Source organism: Anomaloglossus baeobatrachus, chromosome 9 (assembly GCF_048569485.1).
Source record: "Anomaloglossus baeobatrachus isolate aAnoBae1 chromosome 9, aAnoBae1.hap1, whole genome shotgun sequence".
In the NCBI taxonomy this organism is placed as follows: domain Eukaryota; kingdom Metazoa; phylum Chordata; class Amphibia; order Anura; family Aromobatidae; genus Anomaloglossus; species Anomaloglossus baeobatrachus.
The window spans coordinates 163,883,012-163,908,599 of record NC_134361.1 but is presented as its reverse complement, the minus strand read 5'-3'; the positions used below and the strand labels follow the sequence as shown (position 1 = coordinate 163,908,599).

At 46.9% G+C, this 25,588-nt stretch overlaps 19 non-coding genes across 19 annotated transcripts; all 19 read left to right on the top strand.

Moving 5' to 3' along the window:
* Positions 1-722: 722 nt before the first annotated feature.
* LOC142252908 (U2 spliceosomal RNA) lies at positions 723-913 on the top strand. Its single transcript, XR_012726270.1, has one exon. It is a non-coding gene; the product is annotated as a U2 spliceosomal RNA (small nuclear RNA).
* A 1,117-nt stretch (positions 914-2,030) lies between these two features.
* On the top strand, positions 2,031-2,221 carry LOC142253957 (U2 spliceosomal RNA). Its single transcript, XR_012726985.1, has one exon. It is a non-coding gene; the product is annotated as a U2 spliceosomal RNA (small nuclear RNA).
* Positions 2,222-3,338: 1,117 nt separating this feature from the next.
* Positions 3,339-3,529, top strand: LOC142253956 (U2 spliceosomal RNA). The gene has a single exon (XR_012726984.1). It is a non-coding gene; the product is annotated as a U2 spliceosomal RNA (small nuclear RNA).
* Positions 3,530-4,646: 1,117 nt separating this feature from the next.
* On the top strand, positions 4,647-4,837 carry LOC142253955 (U2 spliceosomal RNA). The gene has a single exon (XR_012726983.1). It is a non-coding gene; the product is annotated as a U2 spliceosomal RNA (small nuclear RNA).
* A 1,117-nt stretch (positions 4,838-5,954) lies between these two features.
* On the top strand, positions 5,955-6,145 carry LOC142253954 (U2 spliceosomal RNA). Its single transcript, XR_012726982.1, has one exon. It is a non-coding gene; the product is annotated as a U2 spliceosomal RNA (small nuclear RNA).
* A 1,117-nt stretch (positions 6,146-7,262) lies between these two features.
* On the top strand, positions 7,263-7,453 carry LOC142253953 (U2 spliceosomal RNA). The gene has a single exon (XR_012726981.1). It is a non-coding gene; the product is annotated as a U2 spliceosomal RNA (small nuclear RNA).
* Positions 7,454-8,570: 1,117 nt separating this feature from the next.
* On the top strand, positions 8,571-8,761 carry LOC142253952 (U2 spliceosomal RNA). Its single transcript, XR_012726980.1, has one exon. It is a non-coding gene; the product is annotated as a U2 spliceosomal RNA (small nuclear RNA).
* A 1,117-nt stretch (positions 8,762-9,878) lies between these two features.
* LOC142252892 (U2 spliceosomal RNA) lies at positions 9,879-10,069 on the top strand. Its single transcript, XR_012726255.1, has one exon. It is a non-coding gene; the product is annotated as a U2 spliceosomal RNA (small nuclear RNA).
* Positions 10,070-11,186: 1,117 nt separating this feature from the next.
* On the top strand, positions 11,187-11,377 carry LOC142253951 (U2 spliceosomal RNA). Its single transcript, XR_012726979.1, has one exon. It is a non-coding gene; the product is annotated as a U2 spliceosomal RNA (small nuclear RNA).
* Positions 11,378-12,494: 1,117 nt separating this feature from the next.
* LOC142253950 (U2 spliceosomal RNA) lies at positions 12,495-12,685 on the top strand. The gene has a single exon (XR_012726978.1). It is a non-coding gene; the product is annotated as a U2 spliceosomal RNA (small nuclear RNA).
* Positions 12,686-14,021: 1,336 nt separating this feature from the next.
* Positions 14,022-14,205, top strand: LOC142253366 (U2 spliceosomal RNA). Its single transcript, XR_012726663.1, has one exon. It is a non-coding gene; the product is annotated as a U2 spliceosomal RNA (small nuclear RNA).
* Positions 14,206-15,322: 1,117 nt separating this feature from the next.
* On the top strand, positions 15,323-15,513 carry LOC142253949 (U2 spliceosomal RNA). Its single transcript, XR_012726977.1, has one exon. It is a non-coding gene; the product is annotated as a U2 spliceosomal RNA (small nuclear RNA).
* Positions 15,514-16,630: 1,117 nt separating this feature from the next.
* On the top strand, positions 16,631-16,821 carry LOC142253946 (U2 spliceosomal RNA). The gene has a single exon (XR_012726975.1). It is a non-coding gene; the product is annotated as a U2 spliceosomal RNA (small nuclear RNA).
* Positions 16,822-17,938: 1,117 nt separating this feature from the next.
* On the top strand, positions 17,939-18,129 carry LOC142253945 (U2 spliceosomal RNA). The gene has a single exon (XR_012726974.1). It is a non-coding gene; the product is annotated as a U2 spliceosomal RNA (small nuclear RNA).
* A 1,117-nt stretch (positions 18,130-19,246) lies between these two features.
* On the top strand, positions 19,247-19,437 carry LOC142253944 (U2 spliceosomal RNA). The gene has a single exon (XR_012726973.1). It is a non-coding gene; the product is annotated as a U2 spliceosomal RNA (small nuclear RNA).
* Positions 19,438-20,554: 1,117 nt separating this feature from the next.
* On the top strand, positions 20,555-20,745 carry LOC142253943 (U2 spliceosomal RNA). The gene has a single exon (XR_012726972.1). It is a non-coding gene; the product is annotated as a U2 spliceosomal RNA (small nuclear RNA).
* A 1,117-nt stretch (positions 20,746-21,862) lies between these two features.
* On the top strand, positions 21,863-22,053 carry LOC142253942 (U2 spliceosomal RNA). The gene has a single exon (XR_012726971.1). It is a non-coding gene; the product is annotated as a U2 spliceosomal RNA (small nuclear RNA).
* A 1,117-nt stretch (positions 22,054-23,170) lies between these two features.
* On the top strand, positions 23,171-23,361 carry LOC142253941 (U2 spliceosomal RNA). Its single transcript, XR_012726970.1, has one exon. It is a non-coding gene; the product is annotated as a U2 spliceosomal RNA (small nuclear RNA).
* A 1,117-nt stretch (positions 23,362-24,478) lies between these two features.
* On the top strand, positions 24,479-24,669 carry LOC142253940 (U2 spliceosomal RNA). Its single transcript, XR_012726969.1, has one exon. It is a non-coding gene; the product is annotated as a U2 spliceosomal RNA (small nuclear RNA).
* Positions 24,670-25,588: the final 919 nt, after the last annotated feature.

Below are 25,588 nucleotides of genomic sequence, written 5' to 3'. Positions count from 1 at the left end.
ACCGGCTAATTGGGAATAGACAAACTGTAAAAAGCCCTCTGAGAAAGCCCCTCTCTAACCTTTGTTAGTAAGCTTTTCTGTAGCCTGCCTGTTGATGTATTTTCGGTTTGAACAGTGCACAACATGAAGAGACGGAACACTGGCGGCTTGTCACAATGCCCCCCGATGACATCACAATAGCGCTGCTGCCTAGAAAACAAGCTGCGCAGAAGAAGTTGTTCTTTGGGTGGGAGGGTGGGCTAGTGGAAGGAGGGGGCAATCTCTTTTTTTCCCGGGTGGTAGGGGGATGACAGGAGAAGGGAAGCGGGTGGTGAGAAAGGTACAGAGGGCAGGGTTTGGGGGCTGGGAAGGAAAGGGAAAAGATTAGGGTTTGGGGATGATGAAAGGGCTTTCTACGGGTAAGGATGGCAAAGGGTGGCAGTGACGGAAAGTCAGGCAACCTGTCCTGTCCGTCTTTTTGTATCGTGAATTGGAAAGACTGCAAGGGGGAGGGGAGTTGCTTGCGCCCTAAAGGAGGAGTTATTCAGATTCATTGCAGTGGGCGGCGGCTGCAAAACGCACCATTCTTCTTGTTTTTGCTCTGCAAAGCAGCCTTTTCAAGGGTTGGCTTGGGTGACAAAATGTCTTGTGTAGGCGTGGGTTTGTCTCCCTCTCGCTCTCTCTCCCTAAGATGTGTCCGGCATAGGCCAGGGTGCCACTCGAGGCCCAAACCAATTCTGGTTATCGCTTCTCGGCCTTTTGGCTAAGATCAAGTGTAGTATCTGTTCTTTTCAGTTTAATATCTGATACGTCCCCTATCTGGGGACCATATATTAAATGGATTTTTAGAACAGGGAGATGGAAAAAGAGCTTGCTCTGTCCACTCCACGCATTGACCTGGTATTGCAGTACCTCCAGGAACGGTGCACCCCTTCTTAACCCAGTTTCCAAAAGCAGAACTCGATTCACCTGATTCATATTAGCCCGATTAGCGAATTGAAATGAATTTTTATCTAACACACTTTTTACTTGCTTTATTCATCCAAATAGCAAACTCATCACCACTCAACTTCACCAACTCTGCTATGTCCCGTGCAGTATCTTGTTGTCAGTCTAATCTAGATCATGTGTAATTGAATGGAATAGATCCCTTTTGGACAAAGTGGAGTCAGATGCTGCAGTGACCACAGGTGTGAGAGGATCTACAATTGGCATCTGGTGTTATCTCTCTGCTTCCACTCCAAATAAAGTTACCTGTTGTTACCTGAACGTCAAATACTAAGAATGGGCGGCCTATGAAAGAATTAGTACTTTCATTAAGTATACTAAACCGGCTAATTGGGAATAGACAAACTGTAAAAAGCCCTCTGAGAAAGCCCCTCTCTAACCTTTGTTAGTAAGCTTTTCTGTAGCCTGCCTGTTGATGTATTTTCGGTTTGAACAGTGCACAACATGAAGAGACGGAACACTGGCGGCTTGTCACAATGCCCCCCGATGACATCACAATAGCGCTGCTGCCTAGAAAACAAGCTGCGCAGAAGAAGTTGTTCTTTGGGTGGGAGGGTGGGCTAGTGGAAGGAGGGGGCAATCTCTTTTTTTCCCGGGTGGTAGGGGGATGACAGGAGAAGGGAAGCGGGTGGTGAGAAAGGTACAGAGGGCAGGGTTTGGGGGCTGGGAAGGAAAGGGAAAAGATTAGGGTTTGGGGATGATGAAAGGGCTTTCTACGGGTAAGGATGGCAAAGGGTGGCAGTGACGGAAAGTCAGGCAACCTGTCCTGTCCGTCTTTTTGTATCGTGAATTGGAAAGACTGCAAGGGGGAGGGGAGTTGCTTGCGCCCTAAAGGAGGAGTTATTCAGATTCATTGCAGTGGGCGGCGGCTGCAAAACGCACCATTCTTCTTGTTTTTGCTCTGCAAAGCAGCCTTTTCAAGGGTTGGCTTGGGTGACAAAATGTCTTGTGTAGGCGTGGGTTTGTCTCCCTCTCGCTCTCTCTCCCTAAGATGTGTCCGGCATAGGCCAGGGTGCCACTCGAGGCCCAAACCAATTCTGGTTATCGCTTCTCGGCCTTTTGGCTAAGATCAAGTGTAGTATCTGTTCTTATCAGTTTAATATCTGATACGTCCCCTATCTGGGGACCATATATTAAATGGATTTTTAGAACAGGGAGATGGAAAAAGAGCTTGCTCTGTCCACTCCACGCATTGACCTGGTATTGCAGTACCTCCAGGAACGGTGCACCCCTTCTTAACCCAGTTTCCAAAAGCAGAACTCGATTCACCTGATTCATATTAGCCCGATTAGCGAATTGAAATGAATTTTTATCTAACACACTTTTTACTTGCTTTATTCATCCAAATAGCAAACTCATCACCACTCAACTTCACCAACTCTGCTATGTCCCGTGCAGTATCTTGTTGTCAGTCTAATCTAGATCATGTGTAATTGAATGGAATAGATCCCTTTTGGACAAAGTGGAGTCAGATGCTGCAGTGACCACAGGTGTGAGAGGATCTACAATTGGCATCTGGTGTTATCTCTCTGCTTCCACTCCAAATAAAGTTACCTGTTGTTACCTGAACGTCAAATACTAAGAATGGGCGGCCTATGAAAGAATTAGTACTTTCATTAAGTATACTAAACCGGCTAATTGGGAATAGACAAACTGTAAAAAGCCCTCTGAGAAAGCCCCTCTCTAACCTTTGTTAGTAAGCTTTTCTGTAGCCTGCCTGTTGATGTATTTTCGGTTTGAACAGTGCACAACATGAAGAGACGGAACACTGGCGGCTTGTCACAATGCCCCCCGATGACATCACAATAGCGCTGCTGCCTAGAAAACAAGCTGCGCAGAAGAAGTTGTTCTTTGGGTGGGAGGGTGGGCTAGTGGAAGGAGGGGGCAATCTCTTTTTTTCCCGGGTGGTAGGGGGATGACAGGAGAAGGGAAGCGGGTGGTGAGAAAGGTACAGAGGGCAGGGTTTGGGGGCTGGGAAGGAAAGGGAAAAGATTAGGGTTTGGGGATGATGAAAGGGCTTTCTACGGGTAAGGATGGCAAAGGGTGGCAGTGACGGAAAGTCAGGCAACCTGTCCTGTCCGTCTTTTTGTATCGTGAATTGGAAAGACTGCAAGGGGGAGGGGAGTTGCTTGCGCCCTAAAGGAGGAGTTATTCAGATTCATTGCAGTGGGCGGCGGCTGCAAAACGCACCATTCTTCTTGTTTTTGCTCTGCAAAGCAGCCTTTTCAAGGGTTGGCTTGGGTGACAAAATGTCTTGTGTAGGCGTGGGTTTGTCTCCCTCTCGCTCTCTCTCCCTAAGATGTGTCCGGCATAGGCCAGGGTGCCACTCGAGGCCCAAACCAATTCTGGTTATCGCTTCTCGGCCTTTTGGCTAAGATCAAGTGTAGTATCTGTTCTTATCAGTTTAATATCTGATACGTCCCCTATCTGGGGACCATATATTAAATGGATTTTTAGAACAGGGAGATGGAAAAAGAGCTTGCTCTGTCCACTCCACGCATTGACCTGGTATTGCAGTACCTCCAGGAACGGTGCACCCCTTCTTAACCCAGTTTCCAAAAGCAGAACTCGATTCACCTGATTCATATTAGCCCGATTAGCGAATTGAAATGAATTTTTATCTAACACACTTTTTACTTGCTTTATTCATCCAAATAGCAAACTCATCACCACTCAACTTCACCAACTCTGCTATGTCCCGTGCAGTATCTTGTTGTCAGTCTAATCTAGATCATGTGTAATTGAATGGAATAGATCCCTTTTGGACAAAGTGGAGTCAGATGCTGCAGTGACCACAGGTGTGAGAGGATCTACAATTGGCATCTGGTGTTATCTCTCTGCTTCCACTCCAAATAAAGTTACCTGTTGTTACCTGAACGTCAAATACTAAGAATGGGCGGCCTATGAAAGAATTAGTACTTTCATTAAGTATACTAAACCGGCTAATTGGGAATAGACAAACTGTAAAAAGCCCTCTGAGAAAGCCCCTCTCTAACCTTTGTTAGTAAGCTTTTCTGTAGCCTGCCTGTTGATGTATTTTCGGTTTGAACAGTGCACAACATGAAGAGACGGAACACTGGCGGCTTGTCACAATGCCCCCCGATGACATCACAATAGCGCTGCTGCCTAGAAAACAAGCTGCGCAGAAGAAGTTGTTCTTTGGGTGGGAGGGTGGGCTAGTGGAAGGAGGGGGCAATCTCTTTTTTTCCCGGGTGGTAGGGGGATGACAGGAGAAGGGAAGCGGGTGGTGAGAAAGGTACAGAGGGCAGGGTTTGGGGGCTGGGAAGGAAAGGGAAAAGATTAGGGTTTGGGGATGATGAAAGGGCTTTCTACGGGTAAGGATGGCAAAGGGTGGCAGTGACGGAAAGTCAGGCAACCTGTCCTGTCCGTCTTTTTGTATCGTGAATTGGAAAGACTGCAAGGGGGAGGGGAGTTGCTTGCGCCCTAAAGGAGGAGTTATTCAGATTCATTGCAGTGGGCGGCGGCTGCAAAACGCACCATTCTTCTTGTTTTTGCTCTGCAAAGCAGCCTTTTCAAGGGTTGGCTTGGGTGACAAAATGTCTTGTGTAGGCGTGGGTTTGTCTCCCTCTCGCTCTCTCTCCCTAAGATGTGTCCGGCATAGGCCAGGGTGCCACTCGAGGCCCAAACCAATTCTGGTTATCGCTTCTCGGCCTTTTGGCTAAGATCAAGTGTAGTATCTGTTCTTATCAGTTTAATATCTGATACGTCCCCTATCTGGGGACCATATATTAAATGGATTTTTAGAACAGGGAGATGGAAAAAGAGCTTGCTCTGTCCACTCCACGCATTGACCTGGTATTGCAGTACCTCCAGGAACGGTGCACCCCTTCTTAACCCAGTTTCCAAAAGCAGAACTCGATTCACCTGATTCATATTAGCCCGATTAGCGAATTGAAATGAATTTTTATCTAACACACTTTTTACTTGCTTTATTCATCCAAATAGCAAACTCATCACCACTCAACTTCACCAACTCTGCTATGTCCCGTGCAGTATCTTGTTGTCAGTCTAATCTAGATCATGTGTAATTGAATGGAATAGATCCCTTTTGGACAAAGTGGAGTCAGATGCTGCAGTGACCACAGGTGTGAGAGGATCTACAATTGGCATCTGGTGTTATCTCTCTGCTTCCACTCCAAATAAAGTTACCTGTTGTTACCTGAACGTCAAATACTAAGAATGGGCGGCCTATGAAAGAATTAGTACTTTCATTAAGTATACTAAACCGGCTAATTGGGAATAGACAAACTGTAAAAAGCCCTCTGAGAAAGCCCCTCTCTAACCTTTGTTAGTAAGCTTTTCTGTAGCCTGCCTGTTGATGTATTTTCGGTTTGAACAGTGCACAACATGAAGAGACGGAACACTGGCGGCTTGTCACAATGCCCCCCGATGACATCACAATAGCGCTGCTGCCTAGAAAACAAGCTGCGCAGAAGAAGTTGTTCTTTGGGTGGGAGGGTGGGCTAGTGGAAGGAGGGGGCAATCTCTTTTTTTCCCGGGTGGTAGGGGGATGACAGGAGAAGGGAAGCGGGTGGTGAGAAAGGTACAGAGGGCAGGGTTTGGGGGCTGGGAAGGAAAGGGAAAAGATTAGGGTTTGGGGATGATGAAAGGGCTTTCTACGGGTAAGGATGGCAAAGGGTGGCAGTGACGGAAAGTCAGGCAACCTGTCCTGTCCGTCTTTTTGTATCGTGAATTGGAAAGACTGCAAGGGGGAGGGGAGTTGCTTGCGCCCTAAAGGAGGAGTTATTCAGATTCATTGCAGTGGGCGGCGGCTGCAAAACGCACCATTCTTCTTGTTTTTGCTCTGCAAAGCAGCCTTTTCAAGGGTTGGCTTGGGTGACAAAATGTCTTGTGTAGGCGTGGGTTTGTCTCCCTCTCGCTCTCTCTCCCTAAGATGTGTCCGGCATAGGCCAGGGTGCCACTCGAGGCCCAAACCAATTCTGGTTATCGCTTCTCGGCCTTTTGGCTAAGATCAAGTGTAGTATCTGTTCTTATCAGTTTAATATCTGATACGTCCCCTATCTGGGGACCATATATTAAATGGATTTTTAGAACAGGGAGATGGAAAAAGAGCTTGCTCTGTCCACTCCACGCATTGACCTGGTATTGCAGTACCTCCAGGAACGGTGCACCCCTTCTTAACCCAGTTTCCAAAAGCAGAACTCGATTCACCTGATTCATATTAGCCCGATTAGCGAATTGAAATGAATTTTTATCTAACACACTTTTTACTTGCTTTATTCATCCAAATAGCAAACTCATCACCACTCAACTTCACCAACTCTGCTATGTCCCGTGCAGTATCTTGTTGTCAGTCTAATCTAGATCATGTGTAATTGAATGGAATAGATCCCTTTTGGACAAAGTGGAGTCAGATGCTGCAGTGACCACAGGTGTGAGAGGATCTACAATTGGCATCTGGTGTTATCTCTCTGCTTCCACTCCAAATAAAGTTACCTGTTGTTACCTGAACGTCAAATACTAAGAATGGGCGGCCTATGAAAGAATTAGTACTTTCATTAAGTATACTAAACCGGCTAATTGGGAATAGACAAACTGTAAAAAGCCCTCTGAGAAAGCCCCTCTCTAACCTTTGTTAATAAGCTTTTCTGTAGCCTGCCTGTTGATGTATTTTCGGTTTGAACAGTGCACAACATGAAGAGACGGAACACTGGCGGCTTGTCACAATGCCCCCCGATGACATCACAATAGCGCTGCTGCCTAGAAAACAAGCTGCGCAGAAGAAGTTGTTCTTTGGGTGGGAGGGTGGGCTAGTGGAAGGAGGGGGCAATCTCTTTTTTTCCCGGGTGGTAGGGGGATGACAGGAGAAGGGAAGCGGGTGGTGAGAAAGGTACAGAGGGCAGGGTTTGGGGGCTGGGAAGGAAAGGGAAAAGATTAGGGTTTGGGGATGATGAAAGGGCTTTCTACGGGTAAGGATGGCAAAGGGTGGCAGTGACGGAAAGTCAGGCAACCTGTCCTGTCCGTCTTTTTGTATCGTGAATTGGAAAGACTGCAAGGGGGAGGGGAGTTGCTTGCGCCCTAAAGGAGGAGTTATTCAGATTCATTGCAGTGGGCGGCGGCTGCAAAACGCACCATTCTTCTTGTTTTTGCTCTGCAAAGCAGCCTTTTCAAGGGTTGGCTTGGGTGACAAAATGTCTTGTGTAGGCGTGGGTTTGTCTCCCTCTCGCTCTCTCTCCCTAAGATGTGTCCGGCATAGGCCAGGGTGCCACTCGAGGCCCAAACCAATTCTGGTTATCGCTTCTCGGCCTTTTGGCTAAGATCAAGTGTAGTATCTGTTCTTATCAGTTTAATATCTGATACGTCCCCTATCTGGGGACCATATATTAAATGGATTTTTAGAACAGGGAGATGGAAAAAGAGCTTGCTCTGTCCACTCCACGCATTGACCTGGTATTGCAGTACCTCCAGGAACGGTGCACCCCTTCTTAACCCAGTTTCCAAAAGCAGAACTCGATTCACCTGATTCATATTAGCCCGATTAGCGAATTGAAATGAATTTTTATCTAACACACTTTTTACTTGCTTTATTCATCCAAATAGCAAACTCATCACCACTCAACTTCACCAACTCTGCTATGTCCCGTGCAGTATCTTGTTGTCAGTCTAATCTAGATCATGTGTAATTGAATGGAATAGATCCCTTTTGGACAAAGTGGAGTCAGATGCTGCAGTGACCACAGGTGTGAGAGGATCTACAATTGGCATCTGGTGTTATCTCTCTGCTTCCACTCCAAATAAAGTTACCTGTTGTTACCTGAACGTCAAATACTAAGAATGGGCGGCCTATGAAAGAATTAGTACTTTCATTAAGTATACTAAACCGGCTAATTGGGAATAGACAAACTGTAAAAAGCCCTCTGAGAAAGCCCCTCTCTAACCTTTGTTAGTAAGCTTTTCTGTAGCCTGCCTGTTGATGTATTTTCGGTTTGAACAGTGCACAACATGAAGAGACGGAACACTGGCGGCTTGTCACAATGCCCCCCGATGACATCACAATAGCGCTGCTGCCTAGAAAACAAGCTGCGCAGAAGAAGTTGTTCTTTGGGTGGGAGGGTGGGCTAGTGGAAGGAGGGGGCAATCTCTTTTTTTCCCGGGTGGTAGGGGGATGACAGGAGAAGGGAAGCGGGTGGTGAGAAAGGTACAGAGGGCAGGGTTTGGGGGCTGGGAAGGAAAGGGAAAAGATTAGGGTTTGGGGATGATGAAAGGGCTTTCTACGGGTAAGGATGGCAAAGGGTGGCAGTGACGGAAAGTCAGGCAACCTGTCCTGTCCGTCTTTTTGTATCGTGAATTGGAAAGACTGCAAGGGGGAGGGGAGTTGCTTGCGCCCTAAAGGAGGAGTTATTCAGATTCATTGCAGTGGGCGGCGGCTGCAAAACGCACCATTCTTCTTGTTTTTGCTCTGCAAAGCAGCCTTTTCAAGGGTTGGCTTGGGTGACAAAATGTCTTGTGTAGGCGTGGGTTTGTCTCCCTCTCGCTCTCTCTCCCTAAGATGTGTCCGGCATAGGCCAGGGTGCCACTCGAGGCCCAAACCAATTCTGGTTATCGCTTCTCGGCCTTTTGGCTAAGATCAAGTGTAGTATCTGTTCTTATCAGTTTAATATCTGATACGTCCCCTATCTGGGGACCATATATTAAATGGATTTTTAGAACAGGGAGATGGAAAAAGAGCTTGCTCTGTCCACTCCACGCATTGACCTGGTATTGCAGTACCTCCAGGAACGGTGCACCCCTTCTTAACCCAGTTTCCAAAAGCAGAACTCGATTCACCTGATTCATATTAGCCCGATTAGCGAATTGAAATGAATTTTTATCTAACACACTTTTTACTTGCTTTATTCATCCAAATAGCAAACTCATCACCACTCAACTTCACCAACTCTGCTATGTCCCGTGCAGTATCTTGTTGTCAGTCTAATCTAGATCATGTGTAATTGAATGGAATAGATCCCTTTTGGACAAAGTGGAGTCAGATGCTGCAGTGACCACAGGTGTGAGAGGATCTACAATTGGCATCTGGTGTTATCTCTCTGCTTCCACTCCAAATAAAGTTACCTGTTGTTACCTGAACGTCAAATACTAAGAATGGGCGGCCTATGAAAGAATTAGTACTTTCATTAAGTATACTAAACCGGCTAATTGGGAATAGACAAACTGTAAAAAGCCCTCTGAGAAAGCCCCTCTCTAACCTTTGTTAGTAAGCTTTTCTGTAGCCTGCCTGTTGATGTATTTTCGGTTTGAACAGTGCACAACATGAAGAGACGGAACACTGGCGGCTTGTCACAATGCCCCCCGATGACATCACAATAGCGCTGCTGCCTAGAAAACAAGCTGCGCAGAAGAAGTTGTTCTTTGGGTGGGAGGGTGGGCTAGTGGAAGGAGGGGGCAATCTCTTTTTTTCCCGGGTGGTAGGGGGATGACAGGAGAAGGGAAGCGGGTGGTGAGAAAGGTACAGAGGGCAGGGTTTGGGGGCTGGGAAGGAAAGGGAAAAGATTAGGGTTTGGGGATGATGAAAGGGCTTTCTACGGGTAAGGATGGCAAAGGGTGGCAGTGACGGAAAGTCAGGCAACCTGTCCTGTCCGTCTTTTTGTATCGTGAATTGGAAAGACTGCAAGGGGGAGGGGAGTTGCTTGCGCCCTAAAGGAGGAGTTATTCAGATTCATTGCAGTGGGCGGCGGCTGCAAAACGCACCATTCTTCTTGTTTTTGCTCTGCAAAGCAGCCTTTTCAAGGGTTGGCTTGGGTGACAAAATGTCTTGTGTAGGCGTGGGTTTGTCTCCCTCTCGCTCTCTCTCCCTAAGATGTGTCCGGCATAGGCCAGGGTGCCACACGAGGCCCAAACCAATTCTGGTTATCGCTTCTCGGCCTTTTGGCTAAGATCAAGTGAAGTATCTGTTCTTATCAGTTTAATATCTGATACGTCCCCTATCTGGGGACCATATATTAAATGGATTTTTAGAACAGGGAGATGGAAAAAGAGCTTGCTCTGTCCACTCCACGCATTGACCTGGTATTGCAGTACCTCCAGGAACGGTGCACCCCTTCTTAACCCAGTTTCCAAAAGCAGAACTCGATTCACCTGATTCATATTAGCCCGATTAGCGAATTGAAATGAATTTTTATCTAACACACTTTTTACTTGCTTTATTCATCCAAATAGCAAACTCATCACCACTCAACTTCACCAACTCTGCTATGTCCCGTGCAGTATCTTGTTGTCAGTCTAATCTAGATCATGTGTAATTGAATGGAATAGATCCCTTTTGGACAAAGTGGAGTCAGATGCTGCAGTGACCACAGGTGTGAGAGGATCTACAATTGGCATCTGGTGTTATCTCTCTGCTTCCACTCCAAATAAAGTTACCTGTTGTTACCTGAACGTCAAATACTAAGAATGGGCGGCCTATGAAAGAATTAGTACTTTCATTAAGTATACTAAACCGGCTAATTGGGAATAGACAAACTGTAAAAAGCCCTCTGAGAAAGCCCCTCTCTAACCTTTGTTAGTAAGCTTTTCTGTAGCCTGCCTGTTGATGTATTTTCGGTTTGAACAGTGCACAACATGAAGAGACGGAACACTGGCGGCTTGTCACAATGCCCCCCGATGACATCACAATAGCGCTGCTGCCTAGAAAACAAGCTGCGCAGAAGAAGTTGTTCTTTGGGTGGGAGGGTGGGCTAGTGGAAGGAGGGGGCAATCTCTTTTTTTCCCGGGTGGTAGGGGGATGACAGGAGAAGGGAAGCGGGTGGTGAGAAAGGTACAGAGGGCAGGGTTTGGGGGCTGGGAAGGAAAGGGAAAAGATTAGGGTTTGGGGATGATGAAAGGGCTTTCTACGGGTAAGGATGGCAAAGGGTGGCAGTGACGGAAAGTCAGGCAACCTGTCCTGTCCGTCTTTTTGTATCGTGAATTGGAAAGACTGCAAGGGGGAGGGGAGTTGCTTGCGCCCTAAAGGAGGAGTTATTCAGATTCATTGCAGTGGGCGGCGGCTGCAAAACGCACCATTCTTCTTGTTTTTGCTCTGCAAAGCAGCCTTTTCAAGGGTTGGCTTGGGTGACAAAATGTCTTGTGTAGGCGTGGGTTTGTCTCCCTCTCGCTCTCTCTCCCTAAGATGTGTCCGGCATAGGCCAGGGTGCCACTCGAGGCCCAAACCAATTCTGGTTATCGCTTCTCGGCCTTTTGGCTAAGATCAAGTGTAGTATCTGTTCTTATCAGTTTAATATCTGATACGTCCCCTATCTGGGGACCATATATTAAATGGATTTTTAGAACAGGGAGATGGAAAAAGAGCTTGCTCTGTCCACTCCACGCATTGACCTGGTATTGCAGTACCTCCAGGAACGGTGCACCCCTTCTTAACCCAGTTTCCAAAAGCAGAACTCGATTCACCTGATTCATATTAGCCCGATTAGCGAATTGAAATGAATTTTTATCTAACACACTTTTTACTTGCTTTATTCATCCAAATAGCAAACTCATCACCACTCAACTTCACCAACTCTGCTATGTCCCGTGCAGTATCTTGTTGTCAGTCTAATCTAGATCATGTGTAATTGAATGGAATAGATCCCTTTTGGACAAAGTGGAGTCAGATGCTGCAGTGACCACAGGTGTGAGAGGATCTACAATTGGCATCTGGTGTTATCTCTCTGCTTCCACTCCAAATAAAGTTACCTGTTGTTACCTGAACGTCAAATACTAAGAATGGGCGGCCTATGAAAGAATTAGTACTTTCATTAAGTATACTAAACCGGCTAATTGGGAATAGACAAACTGTAAAAAGCCCTCTGAGAAAGCCCCTCTCTAACCTTTGTTAGTAAGCTTTTCTGTAGCCTGCCTGTTGATGTATTTTCGGTTTGAACAGTGCACAACATGAAGAGACGGAACACTGGCGGCTTGTCACAATGCCCCCCGATGACATCACAATAGCGCTGCTGCCTAGAAAACAAGCTGCGCAGAAGAAGTTGTTCTTTGGGTGGGAGGGTGGGCTAGTGGAAGGAGGGGGCAATCTCTTTTTTTCCCGGGTGGTAGGGGGATGACAGGAGAAGGGAAGCGGGTGGTGAGAAAGGTACAGAGGGCAGGGTTTGGGGGCTGGGAAGGAAAGGGAAAAGATTAGGGTTTGGGGATGATGAAAGGGCTTTCTACGGGTAAGGATGGCAAAGGGTGGCAGTGACGGAAAGTCAGGCAACCTGTCCTGTCCGTCTTTTTGTATCGTGAATTGGAAAGACTGCAAGGGGGAGGGGAGTTGCTTGCGCCCTAAAGGAGGAGTTATTCAGATTCATTGCAGTGGGCGGCGGCTGCAAAACGCACCATTCTTCTTGTTTTTGCTCTGCAAAGCAGCCTTTTCAAGGGTTGGCTTGGGTGACAAAATGTCTTGTGTAGGCGTGGGTTTGTCTCCCTCTCGCTCTCTCTCCCTAAGATGTGTCCGGCATAGGCCAGGGTGCCACTCGAGGCCCAAACCAATTCTGGTTATCGCTTCTCGGCCTTTTGGCTAAGATCAAGTGTAGTATCTGTTCTTATCAGTTTAATATCTGATACGTCCCCTATCTGGGGACCATATATTAAATGGATTTTTAGAACAGGGAGATGGAAAAAGAGCTTGCTCTGTCCACTCCACGCATTGACCTGGTATTGCAGTACCTCCAGGAACGGTGCACCCCTTCTTAACCCAGTTTCCAAAAGCAGAACTCGATTCACCTGATTCATATTAGCCCGATTAGCGAATTGAAATGAATTTTTATCTAACACACTTTTTACTTGCTTTATTCATCCAAATAGCAAACTCATCACCACTCAACTTCACCAACTCTGCTATGTCCCGTGCAGTATCTTGTTGTCAGTCTAATCTAGATCATGTGTAATTGAATGGAATAGATCCCTTTTGGACAAAGTGGAGTCAGATGCTGCAGTGACCACAGGTGTGAGAGGATCTACAATTGGCATCTGGTGTTATCTCTCTGCTTCCACTCCAAATAAAGTTACCTGTTGTTACCTGAACGTCAAATACTAAGAATGGGCGGCCTATGAAAGAATTAGTACTTTCATTAAGTATACTAAACCGGCTAATTGGGAATAGACAAACTGTAAAAAGCCCTCTGAGAAAGCCCCTCTCTAACCTTTGTTAGTAAGCTTTTCTGTAGCCTGCCTGTTGATGTATTTTCGGTTTGAACAGTGCACAACATGAAGAGACGGAACACTGGCGGCTTGTCACAATGCCCCCCGATGACATCACAATAGCGCTGCTGCCTAGAAAACAAGCTGCGCAGAAGAAGTTGTTCTTTGGGTGGGAGGGTGGGCTAGTGGAAGGAGGGGGCAATCTCTTTTTTTCCCGGGTGGTAGGGGGATGACAGGAGAAGGGAAGCGGGTGGTGAGAAAGGTACAGAGGGCAGGGTTTGGGGGCTGGGAAGGAAAGGGAAAAGATTAGGGTTTGGGGATGATGAAAGGGCTTTCTACGGGTAAGGATGGCAAAGGGTGGCAGTGACGGAAAGTCAGGCAACCTGTCCTGTCCGTCTTTTTGTATCGTGAATTGGAAAGACTGCAAGGGGGAGGGGAGTTGCTTGCGCCCTAAAGGAGGAGTTATTCAGATTCATTGCAGTGGGCGGCGGCTGCAAAACGCACCATTCTTCTTGTTTTTGCTCTGCAAAGCAGCCTTTTCAAGGGTTGGCTTGGGTGACAAAATGTCTTGTGTAGGCGTGGGTTTGTCTCCCTCTCGCTCTCTCTCCCTAAGATGTGTCCGGCATAGGCCAGGGTGCCACTCGAGGCCCAAACCAATTCTGGTTATCGCTTCTCGGCCTTTTGGCTAAGATCAAGTGTAGTCCCTTCATTGGGTTTGCCTTGGTCTTGGCTGGGAGGGGCCCGGGCTTGCACAACCGCCGGCCTCGGGGATTGTTGCGCCTTTTGGTGCTTACGTCCCCTTGTGGCTAGTGGTTCCTGGGCTCGGGAGGCGATCACCCAGGCACTGCGCTTTTGTGTGGTGGCCTGCTGGCCTTCGGGGCTACCTTGATTCTGAAAATTGCGGATGAAATCTCATCTGTTCTTATCAGTTTAATATCTGATACGTCCCCTATCTGGGGACCATATATTAAATGGATTTTTAGAACAGGGAGATGGAAAAAGAGCTTGCTCTGTCCACTCCACGCATTGACCTGGTATTGCAGTACCTCCAGGAACGGTGCACCCCTTCTTAACCCAGTTTCCAAAAGCAGAACTCGATTCACCTGATTCATATTAGCCCGATTAGCGAATTGAAATGAATTTTTATCTAACACAATTTTTACTTGCTTTATTCATCCAAATAGCAAACTCATCACCACTCAACTTCACCAACTCTGCTATGTCCCGTGCAGTATCTTGTTGTCAGTCTAATCTAGATCATGTGTAATTGAATGGAATAGATCCCTTTTGGACAAAGTGGAGTCAGATGCTGCAGTGACCACAGGTGTGAGAGGATCTACAATTGGCATCTGGTGTTATCTCTCTGCTTCCACTCCAAATAAAGTTACCTGTTGTTACCTGAACGTCAAATACTAAGAATGGGCGGCCTATGAAAGAATTAGTACTTTCATTAAGTATACTAAACCGGCTAATTGGGAATAGACAAACTGTAAAAAGCCCTCTGAGAAAGCCCCTCTCTAACCTTTGTTAGTAAGCTTTTCTGTAGCCTGCCTGTTGATGTATTTTCGGTTTGAACAGTGCACAACATGAAGAGACGGAACACTGGCGGCTTGTCACAATGCCCCCCGATGACATCACAATAGCGCTGCTGCCTAGAAAACAAGCTGCGCAGAAGAAGTTGTTCTTTGGGTGGGAGGGTGGGCTAGTGGAAGGAGGGGGCAATCTCTTTTTTTCCCGGGTGGTAGGGGGATGACAGGAGAAGGGAAGCGGGTGGTGAGAAAGGTACAGAGGGCAGGGTTTGGGGGCTGGGAAGGAAAGGGAAAAGATTAGGGTTTGGGGATGATGAAAGGGCTTTCTACGGGTAAGGATGGCAAAGGGTGGCAGTGACGGAAAGTCAGGCAACCTGTCCTGTCCGTCTTTTTGTATCGTGAATTGGAAAGACTGCAAGGGGGAGGGGAGTTGCTTGCGCCCTAAAGGAGGAGTTATTCAGATTCATTGCAGTGGGCGGCGGCTGCAAAACGCACCATTCTTCTTGTTTTTGCTCTGCAAAGCAGCCTTTTCAAGGGTTGGCTTGGGTGACAAAATGTCTTGTGTAGGCGTGGGTTTGTCTCCCTCTCGCTCTTTCTCCCTAAGATGTGTCCGGCATAGGCCAGGGTGCCACTCGAGGCCCAAACCAATTCTGGTTATCGCTTCTCGGCCTTTTGGCTAAGATCAAGTGTAGTATCTGTTCTTATCAGTTTAATATCTGATACGTCCCCTATCTGGGGACCATATATTAAATGGATTTTTAGAACAGGGAGATGGAAAAAGAGCTTGCTCTGTCCACTCCACGCATTGACCTGGTATTGCAGTACCTCCAGGAACGGTGCACCCCTTCTTAACCCAGTTTCCAAAAGCAGAACTCGATTCACCTGATTCATATTAGCCCGATTAGCGAATTGAAATGAATTTTTATCTAACACACTTTTTACTTGCTTTATTCATCCAAATAGCAAACTCATCACCACTCAACTTCACCAACTCTGCTATGTCCCGTGCAGTATCTTGTTGTCAGTCTAATCTAGATCATGTGTAATTGAATGGAATAGATCCCTTTTGGACAAAGTGGAGTCAGATGCTGCAGTGACCACAGGTGTGAGAGGATCTACAATTGGCATCTGGTGTTATCTCTCTGCTTCCACTCCAAATAAAGTTACCTGTTGTTACCTGAACGTCAAATACTAAGAATGGGCGGCCTATGAAAGAATTAGTACTTTCATTAAGTATACTAAACCGGCTAATTGGGAATAGACAAACTGTAAAAAGCCCTCTGAGAAAGCCCCTCTCTAACCTTTGTTAGTAAGCTTTTCTGTAGCCTGCCTGTTGATGTATTTTCGGTTTGAACAGTGCACAACATGAAGAGACGGAACACTGGCGGCTTGTCACAATGCCCCCCGATGACATCACAATAGCGCTGCTGCCTAGAAATCAAGCTGCGCAGAAGAAGTTGTTCTTTGGGTGGGAGGGTGGGCTAGTGGAAGGAGGGGGCAATCTCTTTTTTTCCCGGGTGGTAGGGGGATGACAGGAGAAGGGAAGCGGGTGGTGAGAAAGGTACAGAGGGCAGGGTTTGGGGGCTGGGAAGGAAAGGGAAAAGATTAGGGTTTGGGGATGATGAAAGGGCTTTCTACGGGTAAGGATGGCAAAGGGTGGCAGTGACGGAAAGTCAGGCAACCTGTCCTGTCCGTCTTTTTGTATCGTGAATTGGAAAGACTGCAAGGGGGAGGGGAGTTGCTTGCGCCCTAAAGGAGGAGTTATTCAGATTCATTGCAGTGGGCGGCGGCTGCAAAACGCACCATTCTTCTTGTTTTTGCTCTGCAAAGCAGCCTTTTCAAGGGTTGGCTTGGGTGACAAAATGTCTTGTGTAGGCGTGGGTTTGTCTCCCTCTCGCTCTCTCTCCCTAAGATGTGTCCGGCATAGGCCAGGGTGCCACTCGAGGCCCAAACCAATTCTGGTTATCGCTTCTCGGCCTTTTGGCTAAGATCAAGTGTAGTATCTGTTCTTATCAGTTTAATATCTGATACGTCCCCTATCTGGGGACCATATATTAAATGGATTTTTAGAACAGGGAGATGGAAAAAGAGCTTGCTCTGTCCACTCCACGCATTGACCTGGTATTGCAGTACCTCCAGGAACGGTGCACCCCTTCTTAACCCAGTTTCCAAAAGCAGAACTCGATTCACCTGATTCATATTAGCCCGATTAGCGAATTGAAATGAATTTTTATCTAACACACTTTTTACTTGCTTTATTCATCCAAATAGCAAACTCATCACCACTCAACTTCACCAACTCTGCTATGTCCCGTGCAGTATCTTGTTGTCAGTCTAATCTAGATCATGTGTAATTGAATGGAATAGATCCCTTTTGGACAAAGTGGAGTCAGATGCTGCAGTGACCACAGGTGTGAGAGGATCTACAATTGGCATCTGGTGTTATCTCTCTGCTTCCACTCCAAATAAAGTTACCTGTTGTTACCTGAACGTCAAATACTAAGAATGGGCGGCCTATGAAAGAATTAGTACTTTCATTAAGTATACTAAACCGGCTAATTGGGAATAGACAAACTGTAAAAAGCCCTCTGAGAAAGCCCCTCTCTAACCTTTGTTAGTAAGCTTTTCTGTAGCCTGCCTGTTGATGTATTTTCGGTTTGAACAGTGCACAACATGAAGAGACGGAACACTGGCGGCTTGTCACAATGCCCCCTGATGACATCACAATAGCGCTGCTGCCTAGAAAACAAGCTGCGCAGAAGAAGTTGTTCTTTGGGTGGGAGGGTGGGCTAGTGGAAGGAGGGGGCAATCTCTTTTTTTCCCGGGTGGTAGGGGGATGACAGGAGAAGGGAAGCGGGTGGTGAGAAAGGTACAGAGGGCAGGGTTTGGGGGCTGGGAAGGAAAGGGAAAAGATTAGGGTTTGGGGATGATGAAAGGGCTTTCTACGGGTAAGGATGGCAAAGGGTGGCAGTGACGGAAAGTCAGGCAACCTGTCCTGTCCGTCTTTTTGTATCGTGAATTGGAAAGACTGCAAGGGGGAGGGGAGTTGCTTGCGCCCTAAAGGAGGAGTTATTCAGATTCATTGCAGTGGGCGGCGGCTGCAAAACGCACCATTCTTCTTGTTTTTGCTCTGCAAAGCAGCCTTTTCAAGGGTTGGCTTGGGTGACAAAATGTCTTGTGTAGGCGTGGGTTTGTCTCCCTCTCGCTCTCTCTCCCTAAGATGTGTCCGGCATAGGCCAGGGTGCCACTCGAGGCCCAAACCAATTCTGGTTATCGCTTCTCGGCCTTTTGGCTAAGATCAAGTGTAGTATCTGTTCTTATCAGTTTAATATCTGATACGTCCCCTATCTGGGGACCATATATTAAATGGATTTTTAGAACAGGGAGATGGAAAAAGAGCTTGCTCTGTCCACTCCACGCATTGACCTGGTATTGCAGTACCTCCAGGAACGGTGCACCCCTTCTTAACCCAGTTTCCAAAAGCAGAACTCGATTCACCTGATTCATATTAGCCCGATTAGCGAATTGAAATGAATTTTTATCTAACACACTTTTTACTTGCTTTATTCATCCAAATAGCAAACTCATCACCACTCAACTTCACCAACTCTGCTATGTCCCGTGCAGTATCTTGTTGTCAGTCTAATCTAGATCATGTGTAATTGAATGGAATAGATCCCTTTTGGACAAAGTGGAGTCAGATGCTGCAGTGACCACAGGTGTGAGAGGATCTACAATTGGCATCTGGTGTTATCTCTCTGCTTCCACTCCAAATAAAGTTACCTGTTGTTACCTGAACGTCAAATACTAAGAATGGGCGGCCTATGAAAGAATTAGTACTTTCATTAAGTATACTAAACCGGCTAATTGGGAATAGACAAACTGTAAAAAGCCCTCTGAGAAAGCCCCTCTCTAACCTTTGTTAGTAAGCTTTTCTGTAGCCTGCCTGTTGATGTATTTTCGGTTTGAACAGTGCACAACATGAAGAGACGGAACACTGGCGGCTTGTCACAATGCCCCCCGATGACATCACAATAGCGCTGCTGCCTAGAAAACAAGCTGCGCAGAAGAAGTTGTTCTTTGGGTGGGAGGGTGGGCTAGTGGAAGGAGGGGGCAATCTCTTTTTTTCCCGGGTGGTAGGGGGATGACAGGAGAAGGGAAGCGGGTGGTGAGAAAGGTACAGAGGGCAGGGTTTGGGGGCTGGGAAGGAAAGGGAAAAGATTAGGGTTTGGGGATGATGAAAGGGCTTTCTACGGGTAAGGATGGCAAAGGGTGGCAGTGACGGAAAGTCAGGCAACCTGTCCTGTCCGTCTTTTTGTATCGTGAATTGGAAAGACTGCAAGGGGGAGGGGAGTTGCTTGCGCCCTAAAGGAGGAGTTATTCAGATTCATTGCAGTGGGCGGCGGCTGCAAAACGCACCATTCTTCTTGTTTTTGCTCTGCAAAGCAGCCTTTTCAAGGGTTGGCTTGGGTGACAAAATGTCTTGTGTAGGCGTGGGTTTGTCTCCCTCTCGCTCTCTCTCCCTAAGATGTGTCCGGCATAGGCCAGGGTGCCACTCGAGGCCCAAACCAATTCTGGTTATCGCTTCTCGGCCTTTTGGCTAAGATCAAGTGTAGTATCTGTTCTTATCAGTTTAATATCTGATACGTCCCCTATCTGGGGACCATATATTAAATGGATTTTTAGAACAGGGAGATGGAAAAAGAGCTTGCTCTGTCCACTCCACGCATTGACCTGGTATTGCAGTACCTCCAGGAACGGTGCACCCCTTCTTAACCCAGTTTCCAAAAGCAGAACTCGATTCACCTGATTCATATTAGCCCGATTAGCGAATTGAAATGAATTTTTATCTAACACACTTTTTACTTGCTTTATTCATCCAAATAGCAAACTCATCACCACTCAACTTCACCAACTCTGCTATGTCCCGTGCAGTATCTTGTTGTCAGTCTAATCTAGATCATGTGTAATTGAATGGAATAGATCCCTTTTGGACAAAGTGGAGTCAGATGCTGCAGTGACCACAGGTGTGAGAGGATCTACAATTGGCATCTGGTGTTATCTCTCTGCTTCCACTCCAAATAAAGTTACCTGTTGTTACCTGAACGTCAAATACTAAGAATGGGCGGCCTATGAAAGAATTAGTACTTTCATTAAGTATACTAAACCGGCTAATTGGGAATAGACAAACTGTAAAAAGCCCTCTGAGAAAGCCCCTCTCTAACCTTTGTTAGTAAGCTTTTCTGTAGCCTGCCTGTTGATGTATTTTCGGTTTGAACAGTGCACAACATGAAGAGACGGAACACTGGCGGCTTGTCACAATGCCCCCCGATGACATCACAATAGCGCTGCTGCCTAGAAAACAAGCTGCGCAGAAGAAGTTGTTCTTTGGGTGGGAGGGTGGGCTAGTGGAAGGAGGGGGCAATCTCTTTTTTTCCCGGGTGGTAGGGGGATGACAGGAGAAGGGAAGCGGGTGGTGAGAAAGGTACAGAGGGCAGGGTTTGGGGGCTGGGAAGGAAAGGGAAAAGATTAGGGTTTGGGGATGATGAAAGGGCTTTCTACGGGTAAGGATGGCAAAGGGTGGCAGTGACGGAAAGTCAGGCAACCTGTCCTGTCCGTCTTTTTGTATCGTGAATTGGAAAGACTGCAAGGGGGAGGGGAGTTGCTTGCGCCCTAAAGGAGGAGTTATTCAGATTCATTGCAGTGGGCGGCGGCTGCAAAACGCACCATTCTTCTTGTTTTTGCTCTGCAAAGCAGCCTTTTCAAGGGTTGGCTTGGGTGACAAAATGTCTTGTGTAGGCGTGGGTTTGTCTCCCTCTCGCTCTCTCTCCCTAAGATGTGTCCGGCATAGGCCAGGGTGCCACTCGAGGCCCAAACCAATTCTGGTTATCGCTTCTCGGCCTTTTGGCTAAGATCAAGTGTAGTATCTGTTCTTATCAGTTTAATATCTGATACGTCCCCTATCTGGGGACCATATATTAAATGGATTTTTAGAACAGGGAGATGGAAAAAGAGCTTGCTCTGTCCACTCCACGCATTGACCTGGTATTGCAGTACCTCCAGGAACGGTGCACCCCTTCTTAACCCAGTTTCCAAAAGCAGAACTCGATTCACCTGATTCATATTAGCTCGATTAGCGAATTGAAATGAATTTTTATCTAACACACTTTTTACTTGCTTTATTCATCCAAATAGCAAACTCATCACCACTCAACTTCACCAACTCTGCTATGTCCCATGCAGTATCTTGTTGTCAGTCTAATCTAGATCATGTGTAATTGAATGGAATAGATCCCTTTTGGACAAAGTGGAGTCAGATGCTGCAGTGACCACAGGTGTGAGAGGATCTACAATTGGCATCTGGTGTTATCTCTCTGCTTCCACTCCAAATAAAGTTACCTGTCGTTACCTGAACGTCAAATACTAAGAATGGGCGGCCTATGAAAGAATTAGTACTTTCATTAAGTATACTAAACCGGCTAATTGGGAATAGACAAACTGTAAAAAGCCCTCTGAGAAAGCCCCTCTCTAACCTTTGTTAGTAAGCTTTTCTGTAGCCTGCCTGTTGATGTATTTTCGGTTTGAACAGTGCACAACATGAAGAGACGGAACACTGGCGGCTTGTCACAATGCCCCCCGATGACATCACAATAGCGCTGCTGCCTAGAAAACAAGCTGCGCAGAAGAAGTTGTTCTTTGGGTGGGAGGGTGGGCTAGTGGAAGGAGGGGGCAATCTCTTTTTTTCCCGGGTGGTAGGGGGATGACAGGAGAAGGGAAGCGGGTGGTGAGAAAGGTACAGAGGGCAGGGTTTGGGGGCTGGGAAGGAAAGGGAAAAGATTAGGGTTTGGGGATGATGAAAGGGCTTTCTACGGGTAAGGATGGCAAAGGGTGGCAGTGACGGAAAGTCAGGCAACCTGTCCTGTCCGTCTTTTTGTATCGTGAATTGGAAAGACTGCAAGGGGGAGGGGAGTTGCTTGCGCCCTAAAGGAGGAGTTATTCAGATTCATTGCAGTGGGCGGCGGCTGCAAAACGCACCATTCTTCTTGTTTTTGCTCTGCAAAGCAGCCTTTTCAAGGGTTGGCTTGGGTGACAAAATGTCTTGTGTAGGCGTGGGTTTGTCTCCCTCTCGCTCTCTCTCCCTAAGATGTGTCCGGCATAGGCCAGGGTGCCACTCGAGGCCCAAACCAATTCTGGTTATCGCTTCTCGGCCTTTTGGCTAAGATCAAGTGTAGTATCTGTTCTTATCAGTTTAATATCTGATACGTCCCCTATCTGGGGACCATATATTAAATGGATTTTTAGAACAGGGAGATGGAAAAAGAGCTTGCTCTGTCCACTCCACGCATTGACCTGGTATTGCAGTACCTCCAGGAACGGTGCACCCCTTCTTAACCCAGTTTCCAAAAGCAGAACTCGATTCACCTGATTCATATTAGCCCGATTAGCGAATTGAAATGAATTTTTATCTAACACACTTTTTACTTGCTTTATTCATCCAAATAGCAAACTCATCACCACTCAACTTCACCAACTCTGCTATGTCCCGTGCAGTATCTTGTTGTCAGTCTAATCTAGATCATGTGTAATTGAATGGAATAGATCCCTTTTGGACAAAGTGGAGTCAGATGCTGCAGTGACCACAGGTGTGAGAGGATCTACAATTGGCATCTGGTGTTATCTCTCTGCTTCCACTCCAAATAAAGTTACCTGTTGTTACCTGAACGTCAAATACTAAGAATGGGCGGCCTATGAAAGAATTAGTACTTTCATTAAGTATACTAAACCGGCTAATTGGGAATAGACAAACTGTAAAAAGCCCTCTGAGAAAGCCCCTCTCTAACCTTTGTTAGTAAGCTTTTCTGTAGCCTGCCTGTTGATGTATTTTCGGTTTGAACAGTGCACAACATGAAGAGACGGAACACTGGCGGCTTGTCACAATGCCCCCCGATGACATCACAATAGCGCTGCTGCCTAGAAAACAAGCTGCGCAGAAGAAGTTGTTCTTTGGGTGGGAGGGTGGGCTAGTGGAAGGAGGGGGCAATCTCTTTTTTTCCCGGGTGGTAGGGGGATGACAGGAGAAGGGAAGCGGGTGGTGAGAAAGGTACAGAGGGCAGGGTTTGGGGGCTGGGAAGGAAAGGGAAAAGATTAGGGTTTGGGGATGATGAAAGGGCTTTCTACGGGTAAGGATGGCAAAGGGTGGCAGTGACGGAAAGTCAGGCAACCTGTCCTGTCCGTCTTTTTGTATCGTGAATTGGAAAGACTGCAAGGGGGAGGGGAGTTGCTTGCGCCCTAAAGGAGGAGTTATTCAGATTCATTGCAGTGGGCGGCGGCTGCAAAACGCACCATTCTTCTTGTTTTTGCTCTGCAAAGCAGCCTTTTCAAGGGTTGGCTTGGGTGACAAAATGTCTTGTGTAGGCGTGGGTTTGTCTCCCTCTCGCTCTCTCTCCCTAAGATGTGTCCGGCATAGGCCAGGGTGCCACTCGAGGCCCAAACCAATTCTGGTTATCGCTTCTCGGCCTTTTGGCTAAGATCAAGTGTAGTATCTGTTCTTATCAGTTTAATATCTGATACGTCCCCTATCTGGGGACCATATATTAAATGGATTTTTAGAACAGGGAGATGGAAAAAGAGCTTGCTCTGTCCACTCCACGCATTGACCTGGTATTGCAGTACCTCCAGGAACGGTGCACCCCTTCTTAACCCAGTTTCCAAAAGCAGAACTCGATTCACCTGATTCATATTAGCCCGATTAGCGAATTGAAATGAATTTTTATCTAACACACTTTTTACTTGCTTTATTCATCCAAATAGCAAACTCATCACCACTCAACTTCACCAACTCTGCTATGTCCCGTGCAGTATCTTGTTGTCAGTCTAATCTAGATCATGTGTAATTGAATGGAATAGATCCCTTTTGGACAAAGTGGAGTCAGATGCTGCAGTGACCACAGGTGTGAGAGGATCTACAATTGGCATCTGGTGTTATCTCTCTGCTTCCACTCCAAATAAAGTTACCTGTTGTTACCTGAACGTCAAATACTAAGAATGGGCGGCCTATGAAAGAATTAGTACTTTCATTAAGTATACTAAACCGGCTAATTGGGAATAGACAAACTGTAAAAAGCCCTCTGAGAAAGCCCCTCTCTAACCTTTGTTAGTAAGCTTTTCTGTAGCCTGCCTGTTGATGTATTTTCGGTTTGAACAGTGCACAACATGAAGAGACGGAACACTGGCGGCTTGTCACAATGCCCCCCGATGACATCACAATAGCGCTGCTGCCTAGAAAACAAGCTGCGCAGAAGAAGTTGTTCTTTGGGTGGGAGGGTGGGCTAGTGGAAGGAGGGGGCAATCTCTTTTTTTCCCGGGTGGTAGGGGGATGACAGGAGAAGGGAAGCGGGTGGTGAGAAAGGTACAGAGGGCAGGGTTTGGGGGCTGGGAAGGAAAGGGAAAAGATTAGGGTTTGGGGATGATGAAAGGGCTTTCTACGGGTAAGGATGGCAAAGGGTGGCAGTGACGGAAAGTCAGGCAACCTGTCCTGTCCGTCTTTTTGTATCGTGAATTGGAAAGACTGCAAGGGGGAGGGGAGTTGCTTGCGCCCTAAAGGAGGAGTTATTCAGATTCATTGCAGTGGGCGGCGGCTGCAAAACGCACCATTCTTCTTGTTTTTGCTCTGCAAAGCAGCCTTTTCAAGGGTTGGCTTGGGTGACAAAATGTCTTGTGTAGGCGTGGGTTTGTCTCCCTCTCGCTCTCTCTCCCTAAGATGTGTCCGGCATAGGCCAGGGTGCCACTCGAGGCCCAAACCAATTCTGGTTATCGCTTCTCGGCCTTTTGGCTAAGATCAAGTGTAGTATCTGTTCTTATCAGTTTAATATCTGATACGTCCCCTATCTGGGGACCATATATTAAATGGATTTTTAGAACAGGGAGATGGAAAAAGAGCTTGCTCTGTCCACTCCACGCATTGACCTGGTATTGCAGTACCTCCAGGAACGGTGCACCCCTTCTTAACCCAGTTTCCAAAAGCAGAACTCGATTCACCTGATTCATATTAGCCCGATTAGCGAATTGAAATGAATTTTTATCTAACACACTTTTTACTTGCTTTATTCATCCAAATAGCAAACTCATCACCACTCAACTTCACCAACTCTGCTATGTCCCGTGCAGTATCTTGTTGTCAGTCTAATCTAGATCATGTGTAATTGAATGGAATAGATCCCTTTTGGACAAAGTGGAGTCAGATGCTGCAGTGACCACAGGTGTGAGAGGATCTACAATTGGCATCTGGTGTTATCTCTCTGCTTCCACTCCAAATAAAGTTACCTGTTGTTACCTGAACGTCAAATACTAAGAATGGGCGGCCTATGAAAGAATTAGTACTTTCATTAAGTATACTAAACCGGCTAATTGGGAATAGACAAACTGTAAAAAGCCCTCTGAGAAAGCCCCTCTCTAACCTTTGTTAGTAAGCTTTTCTGTAGCCTGCCTGTTGATGTATTTTCGGTTTGAACAGTGCACAACATGAAGAGACGGAACACTGGCGGCTTGTCACAATGCCCCCCGATGACATCACAATAGCGCTGCTGCCTAGAAAACAAGCTGCGCAGAAGAAGTTGTTCTTTGGGTGGGAGGGTGGGCTAGTGGAAGGAGGGGGCAATCTCTTTTTTTCCCGGGTGGTAGGGGGATGACAGGAGAAGGGAAGCGGGTGGTGAGAAAGGTACAGAGGGCAGGGTTTGGGGGCTGGGAAGGAAAGGGAAAAGATTAGGGTTTGGGGATGATGAAAGGGCTTTCTACGGGTAAGGATGGCAAAGGGTGGCAGTGACGGAAAGTCAGGCAACCTGTCCTGTCCGTCTTTTTGTATCGTGAATTGGAAAGACTGCAAGGGGGAGGGGAGTTGCTTGCGCCCTAAAGGAGGAGTTATT